This window comes from Maylandia zebra, linkage group LG12 (assembly GCF_041146795.1).
Source record: "Maylandia zebra isolate NMK-2024a linkage group LG12, Mzebra_GT3a, whole genome shotgun sequence".
In the NCBI taxonomy this organism is placed as follows: Eukaryota; Metazoa; Chordata; class Actinopteri; order Cichliformes; family Cichlidae; genus Maylandia; species Maylandia zebra.
Window position 1 is genome coordinate 2540421 of NC_135178.1, and position 13272 is coordinate 2553692.

Here is a 13272-nt window from a genome sequence, read left to right on the forward strand (position 1 = left end):
TCCCGCAGTGCCAGACGTGTTCCGCTGCTGAAGCCAGTGCATGTCCAGGCCCGTCTGAAGTTTGCCAGAGAGCACATGGATGATACAGCAGAGGATTGGGAGAATGTCATGTGGTCAGATGAAACCAAAGTAGAACTTTTTGGTATAAGCTCAACTCGTCGTGTTTGGAGGAAGAAGAATACTGAGTTGCATCCCAAGAACACCATACCTACTGTGAAGCATGGGGGTGGAAACATCATGCTATGGGGCTGTTTTTCTGCCAAGGGGACAGGACGACTGATCCGTGTTAAGGACAGAATGAATGGGGCCATGTATCGTGAGATTTTGAGCCAAAACCTCCTTCCATCAGTGAGAACTTTGAAGATGAAACGAGGCTGGGTCTTCCAACATGACAATGATCCAAAACACACCGCCCGGGCAACAAAGGAGTGGCTCCGTAAGAAGCATTTGAAAGTCCTGGAGTGGCCTAGCCAGTCTCCAGACCTCAACCCCATAGAAAATCTGTGGCGGGAGTTGAAAGTCCGTGTTGCTCGGCGACAGCCCCAAAACATCACTGCTCTCGAGAAGATCTGCATGGAGGAATGGGCCAAAATACCAGCTACTGTGTGTGCAAACCTGGTAAAGACCTATAGTAAACGTTTGAGCTCTGTTATTGCCAACAAAGGTTATGTTACAAAGTATTGAGTTGTATTTTTGTTATTGACCAAATACTTATTTTCCACCCTGATTTACCAATAAATTCTTTACAAATCCTACCATGTGGATTCATGGATTTTTTTTTTCACATTCTGTCTCTCACAGTTGAAGTGTACCTCTGGTGCAAATTACTGACCTCTGTCATCATTTTAGGTGGGGGAACTTGCACAATCGGTGGCTGACTAAATACTTTTTTGCCCCACTGTATTAGGGGTGCAACGATACACAAAATTCACGGTTTGGTTCGATACTTTTGTGTCACGGTTCGATATTTTCTCGATACAAAAAAAATGTTCATGCCTTTTTAATTTGTCATTTATTAAATTTTCACGGCACATTCTGCACCACATCTCTGTGCGTTCATCATTTGTTTGAAGCCAGCTCACCTCCTGCAACTACTTTTCTGAGAATACGCGCTTCTTTTGTGGTTCGGACTCCTTCTGACATTTGTTTGGAGGTGGAGGAACATCACAGTAATTGCTTAAAGGAGCTTCTTCGACATCTTTAAGAGTTCTAAACAAATGTCTGTCCTCCTCCTGAAAATCTTATGTATGCAAACACCCGTTGCAACTTCTTATCTTGTGCGTGTTTTTTATTTTGACAGCGAATGCGCATCTGCGGACCACTTATGTGCAGCCCTGGTTATTTAGCTCATCATATTGCAGCCACAGAAATTATTTTGTCCATGAAACCATAAAGCTGCACTTTCTTTTTGCCTTATAGTCTGATTTGTCATAACCTCTCCGTTTTGTGGTAAGCTTTTCTTTGGCTGTCACTTCTTCACCCTGACCTGTCTTATTTGGCTCAGCAGAACTAAAATATATATCCTGCTGCTTTTACACACTCACTCACATAAGCTGAGCGATTCTCTGCGCGATCAACCTCTCACATGTTTAAGCTGCGGGAGATTTCACTTGTCATGTTTGCATAGTAAGCTAACGATTGATAAGACGATGTCAGAGGAATTGGTGCGCAAATTATCATCACTCACAGATCAGTGCTGTCGCTCTCTATACACAGTTCACGCGATTGCAAAGTGAAAGCAAAAAAACAAGCGCAAATTCAAACGCGATTTCAATATGTCACATATTGACAGTGGCTCACCGATGCCAATGACATAATTACCCAGCTACATTTCTGAAAGAATGCAAAAGCATTGACATATATTTTTCCTTCCTACAATAGCCGGACGGGCAGGGAAGAGATAGATTTTGGTAGCCCGACTGAAAAAATCGCTAGCCCCAGGACGTCAGGCTAGCGATATTGCGAGCCCTGTATCTGATTGAGGAATCACTCATCTTTGGAAAAGAGAGTTTATTACAGAGAAATGTCTCTTCCCAAAATAAAAGCTATACTATCCGCTTCTTCTGGGCTATATTCTCAGCAGCATATTAAACAGCTGTCTAAGTGACTCGGCTAAAGTTAGTAGCATGCTTGTTGTTTTTGTCTTTGCACTAGGATGATGTCGGCGTAAACGTGCAGTCATATTCGTTGTGTTCCCACTAGTGCTGTCAGCGTTAATCTGAAATGACGTTAACGCCACAACACGGCAAATCTCCGTTAACGAGCTACCGCCGATCGCTCCGTGCGTGGGGCTGGACGGCCAACACGTTAACGAGCTAACTGCACTAACACACTAGTTCCCACCCATGTAATTGAGCATTGCATGGCACATCCAACATACTGTTTTACTTTAGTCCATGACTCGCTTACCTTCAGGGTCATACTTCACATGAAAACCAAAATAATTCCAAACGCCAGATCTGAATGAGGGTGGGGGAGGTCCATGTTGCAAGGAGAGCTTAACTTCTGTCTCGCTAGCTTGCCCTGCGCTCAGTGAATCTGCGTTCAACTACTCTGCCTAGGCTGCACTGTCGAGCACAGACCCACTGAGCGCTCAACACAGACAGCATCGTCAGAAGGAAAGTTGATAAAATAAATTAAAAATTTTGTATTGTTCGATACATATGCGTACCGAACCGAAAGCACTGTATCGAACGGTTCAATATCGATACGAATATCGTTGCACCCCTAATACATAAATAAATAAATAATAAATATATATATATTTATTTATTTATTAAATATAAAAAAAAAACACCAACCGGACATAGTGGTGGTAGACAAACAGAAGAAGACGGCCGTAGTGATCTATGTAGCGGTTCCGAATGACAGCAATATCAGGAAGAAGGAACACGAGAAGCTGGAGAAATACCAAGGGCTCAGAGAAGAGCTCGAGAGGATGTGGAGGGTGAAGGTAACGGTGGTCCCCGTGGTAATCGGAGCACTAGGTGCGGTGACTCCCAAGCTAGGCGAGTGGCTCCAGCAGATCCCGGGAACAACATCGGAGATCTCTGTCCTGAAGAGCGCAGTTCTGGGAACAGCTAAGATACTGCGCAGGACCCTCAAGCTCCCAGGCCTCTGGTAGAGGGCCCGAGCTTGAATTATAGAGCACCCGCAGGGGCGAGATGGGAATTTTCTTTTTGAATTTATATAATGTGTATAAATATAGTTGCTTTAGTAAACCAGCCTTATAAACACTGAAGCACGCAGCATGAAAGACAACGGGCCTTTCTTAAACTCTTTCTGAAGCTGGATGTTGTGTGTTTGTGGCTGTTTTGACTTTTTAAATCAGGAATGATTTCGCTCGAACAAACGTGCCGGATACACAAACTCTTATCAAGGTTTTGCTGTTACTCAGAGTGAGAAGGACATTTGTTTGAGTGGCAGATTCATTTGTTGTAATGAACTCAGTTCTTTCATTGTTTTCACCATTTCTTTCTTTCTTTTCTTTTTTTTTTTGCTGACTACATTTTTACAGCTGGAGCAGAGTTTTTGAAGTTGTTCTTTTTTTGTGGATGTTTGCGTAAATTAAAATTTCATGCTATGCACTTATTATGGTTTGAAAAGGATTGGGATGAGTTCATTGCCAAAATGCTCGCTGTAGTGGAGGTGGTTAAGGAAGATCTGGAGTTTATTTAGCCTGAGCTGGTTTTTGCCCATACAGCACTTGGTATCCTGAGGTTTTTGAGAAAATGTGAGTTTTTGCAAGAAGGAACAGAGCTCGGTTTGTTACGGAGCTGGATTTCCTGAAAGCAGTTTCTTTGAAGGACATGACAGATTTCTCCGTTTGTCTCTCCTGGTGACTCTGTGGTTTCAGTCTTTGGCACATTTGTGTGGCTGTGTTTCACCATCTGATGGATGTTGTTCTGTGACGTGAAGCTTGGTGATTGGTGTGTTTTCTGAATCTCGCTTTGGCCACACAGAAGGGAGAAGACAAGAGGAGAGTGTTTGACTCTCTAAGTTTGGGTTTGGGCAGGCTGTAGTGATGTTAGGAAAGGTCAGATCCTTATTTAGGCACAGGTGGGTCGTATTGGGGTTTTCAATGTTCCAGCTAGCTGAAGTAAGTTTGACACTATCTATCCATCCATCCATCCATCCATCCATCCATCCATTCGCTTCCGCTTATCCTTTTCAGGGTCGCGGGGGGCGCTGGAGCCTATCCCAGCTGTCATAGGGTGAGAGGCGGGGTACACCCTGGACAGGTCGCCAGTCTGTCGCAGGGCCAACACACAGGGACAGACAACCATTCACACTCACATTCACTCGCACATTCACACCTAGTGGCAATTTGAATTATCCAATTAACCTATCCCCACAAGCTGCATGTCTTTGGACGGTGGGAGGAAGCCGGAGTACCCGGAGGGAACCCACGCAAACACGGGGAGAACATGCAAACTCCACACAGAAAGACCCCGGCCTGATGGTGGAATTGAACTCAGGACCTTCTTGCTGTGCGGCAACAGTGCTAACCACCGTGCCCAAGTTTGCCACTATTTCACCCAAAGCAAAGAAACCATCTCTGAGGTAGCCGTCACATTAACTTGTCCAAACTCTTCTTTTAGCGTCTGCTCTGTGTGTTTGTGGCTCATTTTGATTTCTCTTATATTTTTAAATCTTAGCTGGTAGATCTGTTTGCATTATTTCTTCCACTTTATTTTTGGTTCATTTAGTTGATGTTTGAGTTTATGTTTAGAGTGAGGACACCACATCCCTCAGCCGTGTCGCTGGATTCAGTTCCCCTCCTTTTGTTTACTTTGGTAAACGGCCCTGCTGACGTGTTTGTTCGTGGTTATTTATTCATTTTTTCCATTTAGCAGACTCTATAGGTATATTTATGAAATGCATTTTTGCATCGATGTGTCCTCGCTCTCGTAGCAAAGCAAGTGTGCGTGTGTGTACGTGTGTTTTCGCCTTCCCCCTGAGTGATGACGGCATAGCGCGGCCTGGAGCGCAGCCAAGTGCTTTCATTCACACATGATTAGATCACTCTGACCTGGATAACACGCAGAGCTCCACACTCGGCAACACGCTGCTGCATAAGCCTTTTGTTTGGCTTTAACAAAATACCTCCCCGGCTTCACTCGCCTCCCAGTCACACCCGAGTGATATTAAAGCGTCAGGACGACAGAGTCGATCCACCGATCCACTTCCCTGTCATCTAAATAACGTGCGTGCCGTTTCCTCACCTGAGCTGCGTCCTTACCCGGCCGTACGTAGACCCCAGAGATTCTGTTTTTACTTGGGTCATGTTACGTTTGAGTCACAAAACACAGCTTTGTTGTCATTCTTGTGTCTTGTTGTTTTGTTGTTGGCTTGATGCTGTCTGGAGATGTTAGGATGCGTCACTGTGCTAGAAGTTTTTGAAGCGTCTCGAATAGGGCTGCCACAAACCATTATTGTGATAGTCGAATCATTAAAATTTAATAAACTATCATCTTGTCTTTATTTTTAGTTAGCACAGACCTTAAACACTTAAAGCTGTAAGCTAATGATAGTTATATAAGAGCAGATGCTGCTGGTGCAATAAGCTGTACGTGTTACGTCCATGATCTGACTAGTCGACTTTCACATAATGGTTTGTGGCAGCCCTAATAGACAGATATAGATATAGACAGATATTGTTGTGATTGATAAGTTGTTAGTCCTGTACAGGCTCTTGGTAAATGCATTGAGGAAATCAATGACTGGTTGTGCCACAATTTTCTCCAGCTAAACAAAAACAAAACTGAGGTAATAGTCTTTGGCGCCAAAGAAAAACGATTACAGGTCACCAGAGAACTTCAATCTATACATCTAAAAACCACAAACCAGGCGAGAAATTTGGGTGTAGTGATGGATGCAGACCTAAACTTAGAAAAACACATTAAGACAATAACAAAGTCAGCTTACTATCACCTCAAGAATATTTCAAGGATCAAAGATCTGATGTCTCAACAGGACCTGGAAAAACTAGTCCATGCATTCATCTTTAGTAGGCTTGATTACTGTAACAGCATCTTTACAGGTCTACCTAAAAAATCAGTCAGACAACTACAGCTCATTCAGAACTCTGCTGCTCGAGTCCTCACTAAGACCAAAACAGTGGACCACATCAGTCCAGCTCTGAGGTCTTTACACTGGCTGCCTGTCCGTCAGAGGATAGACTTTAAAGTTCTGATGCTGGCCTATAAAGCTCTGAATGGTTTAGGACCAAAATACATCAATGACCTCCTGACCCAGTATGAACCTTCCAGATCCCTCAGGTCATCTGGATCCGGTCTTTTATCAGTTCCCAGAGTCAGAACCAGACACGGAGAAGCTGCATTCAGCTTTTATGCTCCTTATATCTGGAACAAACTCCCAGAAAGCCTCAGATCAGCTGAAACACTCAGTTTATTTAAATCCAGGTTGAAGACTCACCTGTTCTCAGCTGCATTTGAATAAAGCACCAAATCCACACTTTAAGCTTAAATTTCAAAACTTACATTTAACTACTGATTTTATCTACTGTTCTGATTTTATCTGTTTTGATTTTATATACTGTTGTTTGTTTGTTAATTAGTTAGTTAATTTGCTTGTTTTATTCAATTTTAAATCATGCTTTTTATTTGTTCTTGTTTCTAATGTCTCTGTAAAGCACTTTGAATCACCTTGTTGTTGAATTGTGCTGTACAAATAAACTTGCCTTGCCTTAGTCGTTAGTGCTCGAGTGTGCAGTTTCACAGCATCAAGGTAGTGCTGGTGAAAACTCATCCTGAGACTTCATGACGGGACTTCAGTGAGTGATGCTGGCTGGTTCACGTGTTCTGTGCTGTCCATGGCTCTAAGATACAAAGTTTCTTCCGTTCAGACCAAAGTGTGCTGCTCTCTTCACTGAGTAGGAGGCAGAGGACAGTTAGTGAATGGACTAATACACTCTTTTCTATGAAATTAACAACTTTCTGGTAATTTCAGAGTTGGAATAGCCTTGAATTCAAAAACACGTGCATGGCTTTAAGAGGAAAGCTTTTATTCAGAGCATCAGTACGAGCCAGAATATCCTTCAGCTGTGCTAACAGGCTGGATAAGCCTTTAACACGAACACGTCAGGTTGGGTTAAAAGATGTGCTGCTAGAATACAGTCGAGACATGCGCTGAAAATGTATTCAAAAAATACTTTAATCTTTAAGTTTTATGAGTGTTTGTTTTCATTAATAGCTGATATTTACATTTGTGATAAACTTGATGTTTAATAGAAATGTTTCTTTCTTCAAAAGTGATTTTAAAGCTTTGAGTGGTATGGATATTCAAACTGTTGTCCTGCACTCACACGTAGAGAGTCGGGAAGCTACAGCGTACCACGAGAACAGACACGTGGATGCTTTGAAAAATATTTTCTTCTGCTTATCTTTCAGAATTTAACATATGATAGTAATGATTATTTAATACATTATAATAGTTGCTCTGGTCATTTTGGTAAATGCCATTTAACACAGTAGAGACACAACAGAGAGACGTGCGGCACTTTGCGGACGAGCTATTTCAGCCGCTCCTTTGATCGTCACCTTCAGTCTGAAACGGTGGAAGTGTGTCGTCATGACAGCGTCTCTTATCTTTTCCATTCTTTCTTGGCTTCAGTTTCCAGTGTTTGTGCTAAGCTAGCTTAAAAACATCCTGCTGAAAGTTTTAAAGTTATGCTAATGGTATGAAAACTGCAATTTCACAGTGACGTTTTCCTTTTTTATACGTGACAACGGCTCAGTTTGCATCTCCTCCTTTAGCAGTCGACACTACGCCTTCACATTAGCATGTTTTTCTGTATCGAACACAGCATCTTTTTAAGGGATCAGTTAATTACCCTGCCGGGCCTGTCTCTGAAACACCTCTTTGTTGTGCTAATACGCTCTCTATGATAGCATCGCCATCCTTAACCTTCTCCATGTGTACAGATAACCCAGAGGGGGTGGAGTGGTATATGTAGGGTGCTGGGAGTTGGGTAGTGGGGGTCGGAGGGGCGTCGTTGCAGCACGTCCTCCAGCTGTGCCTGTGCGATGACAAGCCCGTCCTCAGCCAGACTAAACAGAACACGCAGCTTCACCTGCAGGGCTTCCTCGATGCCTTTTCCTTTCCTTTTTGTGCTTCCTCTTGTCTTGTGACTTTGGTGAGGATTTGGGGCGATGCGGGATCACAGGCACACGTCTGCATTGCAAGCTGTAGTTAAAGCAGCTGCTGTTCCCTGCTGCAGTGCGATTGGTAGGTTGGTCTCTCACCAATGTGCACTGGCCTGGCTGAATGCACTGAACCAGGTTTTTTGTGCCCATAGCAGTTTCAAGGGAGTCATGCTTGATCTTTCTGGGCCACATGGAAACTAGGTCAGTGTGCTGCGCTGTCAGTCATGTCTCACTCGTGTGTGTGTGTGTGTGTGTGTGTGTGTGTGTGTGTGTGTGTGTGTGTGTGTGTGTGTGTGTGTGTGTGTGTGTGTGTGTGTGTGTGTGTGCAGAATAAAACTGTAAAATAGGGCTTTTACATAAGGATGGGATGGCGTCCACAGATATGCAGTGTTGCTATTATGGAGATTCTCTCAAACTGCAGCACAACTTCCTCAGCCCCCTCTGTACGCTGCCACATAGGGAGTGAGCAAGATAGAAAGAAACAGAGGGTGGGGGGGGATGAAATTCTCATGCTTGGTTCAGATCCCTAAGAATGCTTGGGAAAGCAGGATCTTATTATCACAGCAAATTTGCAATGTGCAGAGTGGAGGAGATTAGATGCGTCTTGCCTTTGAAGTGTATTTTCCAACCATTGTGTGATGGCAAATTCCATCAAGTGTTGGAGGCAGCCATGATAAGAGGCACGGGTTATGAATGCTGCGCCATTAAAAGCTGTCATTTGAGCAATAAGATGAAACACTCCCAAACTCCTGCTAAATGGAAAAAAATCTCGCCTCATTTGGGCTCTGTCATTCATAACTGTCTCAGATACTAAAATAACAAGGTGCCTCGATGGCCTGGATGAATGTGTCAGAGTGTGTGGACTGTGGATTATAGTGTATATAAATGAGTGGGTATTGGCTTGTGAATAGGGGATATTTTCCTCTCAATCAACTCTGTTTATTTATTTATTTGTTTACAAAGGACTGACTGAGGGCTTATGTTTCCAGAGATCCTACTGGACTTTGATCAGGCTGCCTTGGTATGACCTCAACTCTTTGACCTTCACTTTGAGCACTGCGGCGTCCGGGAGTTTGGTGTCAGGACATGCCCAGAGTCACCAAAATAAGTTCCTTCCTCCCAGACGCACTCCTTTGCTCCTCAGGGGCTGCAGAGTGAAACGCTGCCTGAAGAAACCTGCCTTAGGAGTGATATCAGCCCGGGCCTCAGATACTGTTGCAGCCTCAGACCAAACACAAACAGCACAGAGCTGCAGGAGGTGTCTGAACATGCACGTGTACATACTTCCAACACAGTTGGTCTACTTTGTCTTTGACATCAAAATTGTGGCGTTCTGAGTTTGCAAAATGCAGAATAATAATTGATTAAATCCTTTTATTGTTCATTCTTTCAGCTTTTAGCGCTCGCTGGTGGTGATCCTTCAGCTTATTAGTGGCTGTGAACGATGGATAACTTCTGATTCCCCTGGAAACAAATCTTTTGTATGATTGAAATATTTGATCCAAACTGAAATCTCACAGGAACTGAATGATCAAGTTTTTACAGTTAAGTCTAAGATTTGTTGGGCAAAAACATATATTTTAAAAAATGTTCCTCTGTGTACAACCCCAGTAGGTTTTAAAACAAAGAATTTTAAAACAAAATAAGTTTTAAAACAAAAGTTGAGCATCAACATTTTAGGAATTACAGCTGTTTTCGTGAGGCTCAAAAATTAGACAACGTGGCCAAGTGAGGCCTGTCTCCTGATTATTCCAGGACACTTTGGGCAGATGACACATCTGGAGCTGATGCCATGATCCAACTCACGTTCATTATGTTGCCACTGACATCACTGACAATATGATGTCCAAAGAGATGTTGGGGCAACTAAAGGAGGCTGTTATTTAGCTTAAAACCCAAATCAACCTCAGAGAGGCAGAGACAAATCCAAAATCTGCTACCTTCTTTAAAAAGAGGTTTGGAGCGGATAACTGTGCAGCACTGAAAGCTCTGGAAGACCACAGGAAAAACTAAGAAAAACCCCTTTACAACATTTAGCCAAGTCAAGTACAACAACTGCATCTGCTGTGCAACCAGCTCCCAGTTTGGACTCGTTAGACTACTTTCCTTTATGATAAAGCATATAATGGATCAGGTGGCTCATCGTCCTTCCTTAGTTACGCTGCTGGACGCCTAGTAGGGGTGGGGAAAAATCGATACTGTGTAGCATCGTGATATTTTGTTTGCTAATAATGTATCGATACAGGGACAGCAGAAATCGATATTTTGTTACAAAAAAGGGTTTTTGTGCTCTGACTTCAGAGCATGTTGATCCTTTTTCTGAGCAACAATCCTGACATTCCTTCACTGTCCAAATGTGTTTAACATGTTTTATGGCAGCAATAAACATGACAGTTTACTTATTTTAATTTAAGACACGTTTTATTTTAATTAAGTTTAAAACTTTTTTATTTAATGTAAAATTATATTTTGTTTTAATTTACTTTCAAATTCTTCAGTTGCTGAAGGGGCTGCATAGTTTTCATAAATTGCATAGTTCAGAGTAGCTGTAATTGTACCAGATGGTTGCATTCAGTTAAGTTGGACTAGACTGTAATACAAACCGTTCAGTTTGTCAACAATAAAACTGAACTGAGAGAAAGACTGAGTGTGAGACTTTGATATTAGATAAAATGAATATTGATAAAGTTTACCTTTATGTACAGAATCTGAATATCGCAAAATATTTAAAAAAATTGCAATAATATCGTATCGTGGGATGTATGGTGATTCCCACCTCTAATGCCTAGCCTGCTGGATGCTTCCCATGAAGCATTCAAAAAGTGCTTTGAGGGCTCAGGTAGAGTAGAAGAGCACGATACTCACCATCTTCAAGTCTGACGTGAACAATTCAGCGTCACGTGTGATGTCAGAGGACTTCACACACACTCAAATAACAACGTTTAAAAATCAGTGGTGGATGAAAACTAGGATTGAGAATTCATAAGAATTTAGCAATTCCATTATCGATATCACTTCCTTATCAGTTAGGTTCCTTATCGATTCTCATTGGCTCTTCTATGAGCATCACCAAGTATCATGTCAATTCATTGCCTGCTGTATGGCCAAAGCTTTGTTCATGTTGAGGTCATTACTCAAAGAAGTCAGAATTACACATGTTACACAGAACACTTTCCCTAAAAGTAATGCAGTATGCTACTTAATTACTTCCAAGAGAAAGTAATTGATTATATCACTCGTTATTTTACTGTCATGTTTCTCTTCATAGAACATAAAGCCGACAGCTTGAAAACCAGCACAGACTTTACAACGACCCCCACAGCGCTGTTCTACTCTGAGCGCTCAAAGCTTTAGACAACTTTATACAGTCACACAAGCACTTTTTCTGAGCTGTTAAGTGCTTAACTATCTAACATTCATACACATGGGTTAGTGCCTTGCCCAAGGATATTTGGCATGCAGACTGGAGCAGCCTGCGATCGACCCACCAACCTTCCACTTCGTAGCTGACCTGCTCTGCCTCTGAGCTACAATCACTCCATGATTCTACTTTAGAATCATGAACAGGTAGAAACACATGATGTTTTCATACCTGTTGAAGTTCAGGATCTGGCTGCCTGGCTGAGGTCGGGGTTCACTCTGGGTTCTTGTTTAGCTTAGCGTTAGCATGCTCTCTGTGCAGGTGCTTGCAAAGAGCCAAAGTTGTGTTAGCAACATATTGCAGTTTATTGTCTCGGATGCTTGGATTTTGTTTTTTATGTAACAAAAATAAAAGTAACGTGCACGTGCATGCTTTACACCGCGTTCCAAATTATTATGCAAATGATATTTTTCTCAGATTTTCCTAAATAGTCGATTCAAATGACAGTCGGCATAGTTTTGCAGTCATCAGCCATTAGAGTATAATTCATATGTTACTCATCAAAGCTGCCAATGAAAACAGTATGTTGGTCAAAAATAAAAAACTTAAAACGCTCTGTTCCAAATTATTACACACACAGAGTTACAAAACGTTTTATAGGTTGTAGAGAATTGAAAATGGTCATTTGTTAAATTTGCAGCATTAGGGGAACATATTCACTGAAATCAAAAACATCTAAACAGGTCAACTTGCATATTAACACAGGACCCCTTTTACAATTCTTGCATCCATGGAACTTGTGAGTCTTTGGAAAGTTTCTGCTTGAATGTCTTTGCAGGATGTCAGAATAGCCTCCCGGAGCTGCTGTTTGGATGTGAACGGCCTCCCACCCTCTTATTTGTTTGCTTGAGGATGCTCCAAAGGTTCCCAATAGGATTGAGGTCAGGGAAGAATGGGGACCACACCATGAGTTCCTCTCCTTTTATGCCGATAGCAGCCAATGATGCAGAGGTGTTCCTTGTAGCATGAGGTGGTGCATTGTCTTGCATGAAGATTGTTGTGTTGCAGAAGGCACAGTTCTTCTCTTTCTACCATGGAAGAAAGTGGTCAGTCAGAAACTCCACATACCTTGCAGAGGTCATTTTTACACCTTCAGGGACCCTAAAGAGGCCAACAAGCTCTCTCCCCGTGATTCTGGCTCAAACATGACTCCACCACCTCACTGCTGATGTTGCCGCCTTGTTGGGACATGGTGGCCGTCCACCAACCATCCACCACTGCATCCATCTGGACCATCCAGGGCTGCGCTGCACTCATCAGTGAACAACACTGTTTGAAAATGAGTCTTCTTGTAGTTCTGGGCCCACTGCAGCCGTTTCTGCTTGTGAGCATTGGTTAGAGGTGGTTTATGCACAACTGCAGGTCTCTGGAGGATCCTACAGCTTGATGTTTGCAGCAGCTTCACATATGTGTTTGCTGCTTTGTGATGGCCTTTTAGCAGCTGCTCTCTTAATCGGATGTATTTGTCTGAAACCTTCATCATTGTGCCTTTACCTGCACGAACCCGTGTGTGCTCTGACTCAGCCACAAATCTCTTACATTATGGTGATCACGCTTAAGTTTTCGTGAAATATCTGAGGTTTTCATTACATGTCCAAGGCATTCAACTATTTCATGCTTTTCAGCAGCAGAGATCATTTTTCATTCCTATATTGCTTGAAAACGGTGACCTGCTTAATAATG

General features: G+C 42.6%; 1 protein-coding gene across 1 annotated transcript in view; it reads left to right on the forward strand.

Moving 5' to 3' along the window:
* The window catches only part of nr6a1a (nuclear receptor subfamily 6, group A, member 1a), a 119642-nt gene that overhangs the window by 51077 nt on the left and 55293 nt on the right, over positions 1-13272 (forward strand). The gene's annotated exons all lie outside the window — the stretch shown is intronic.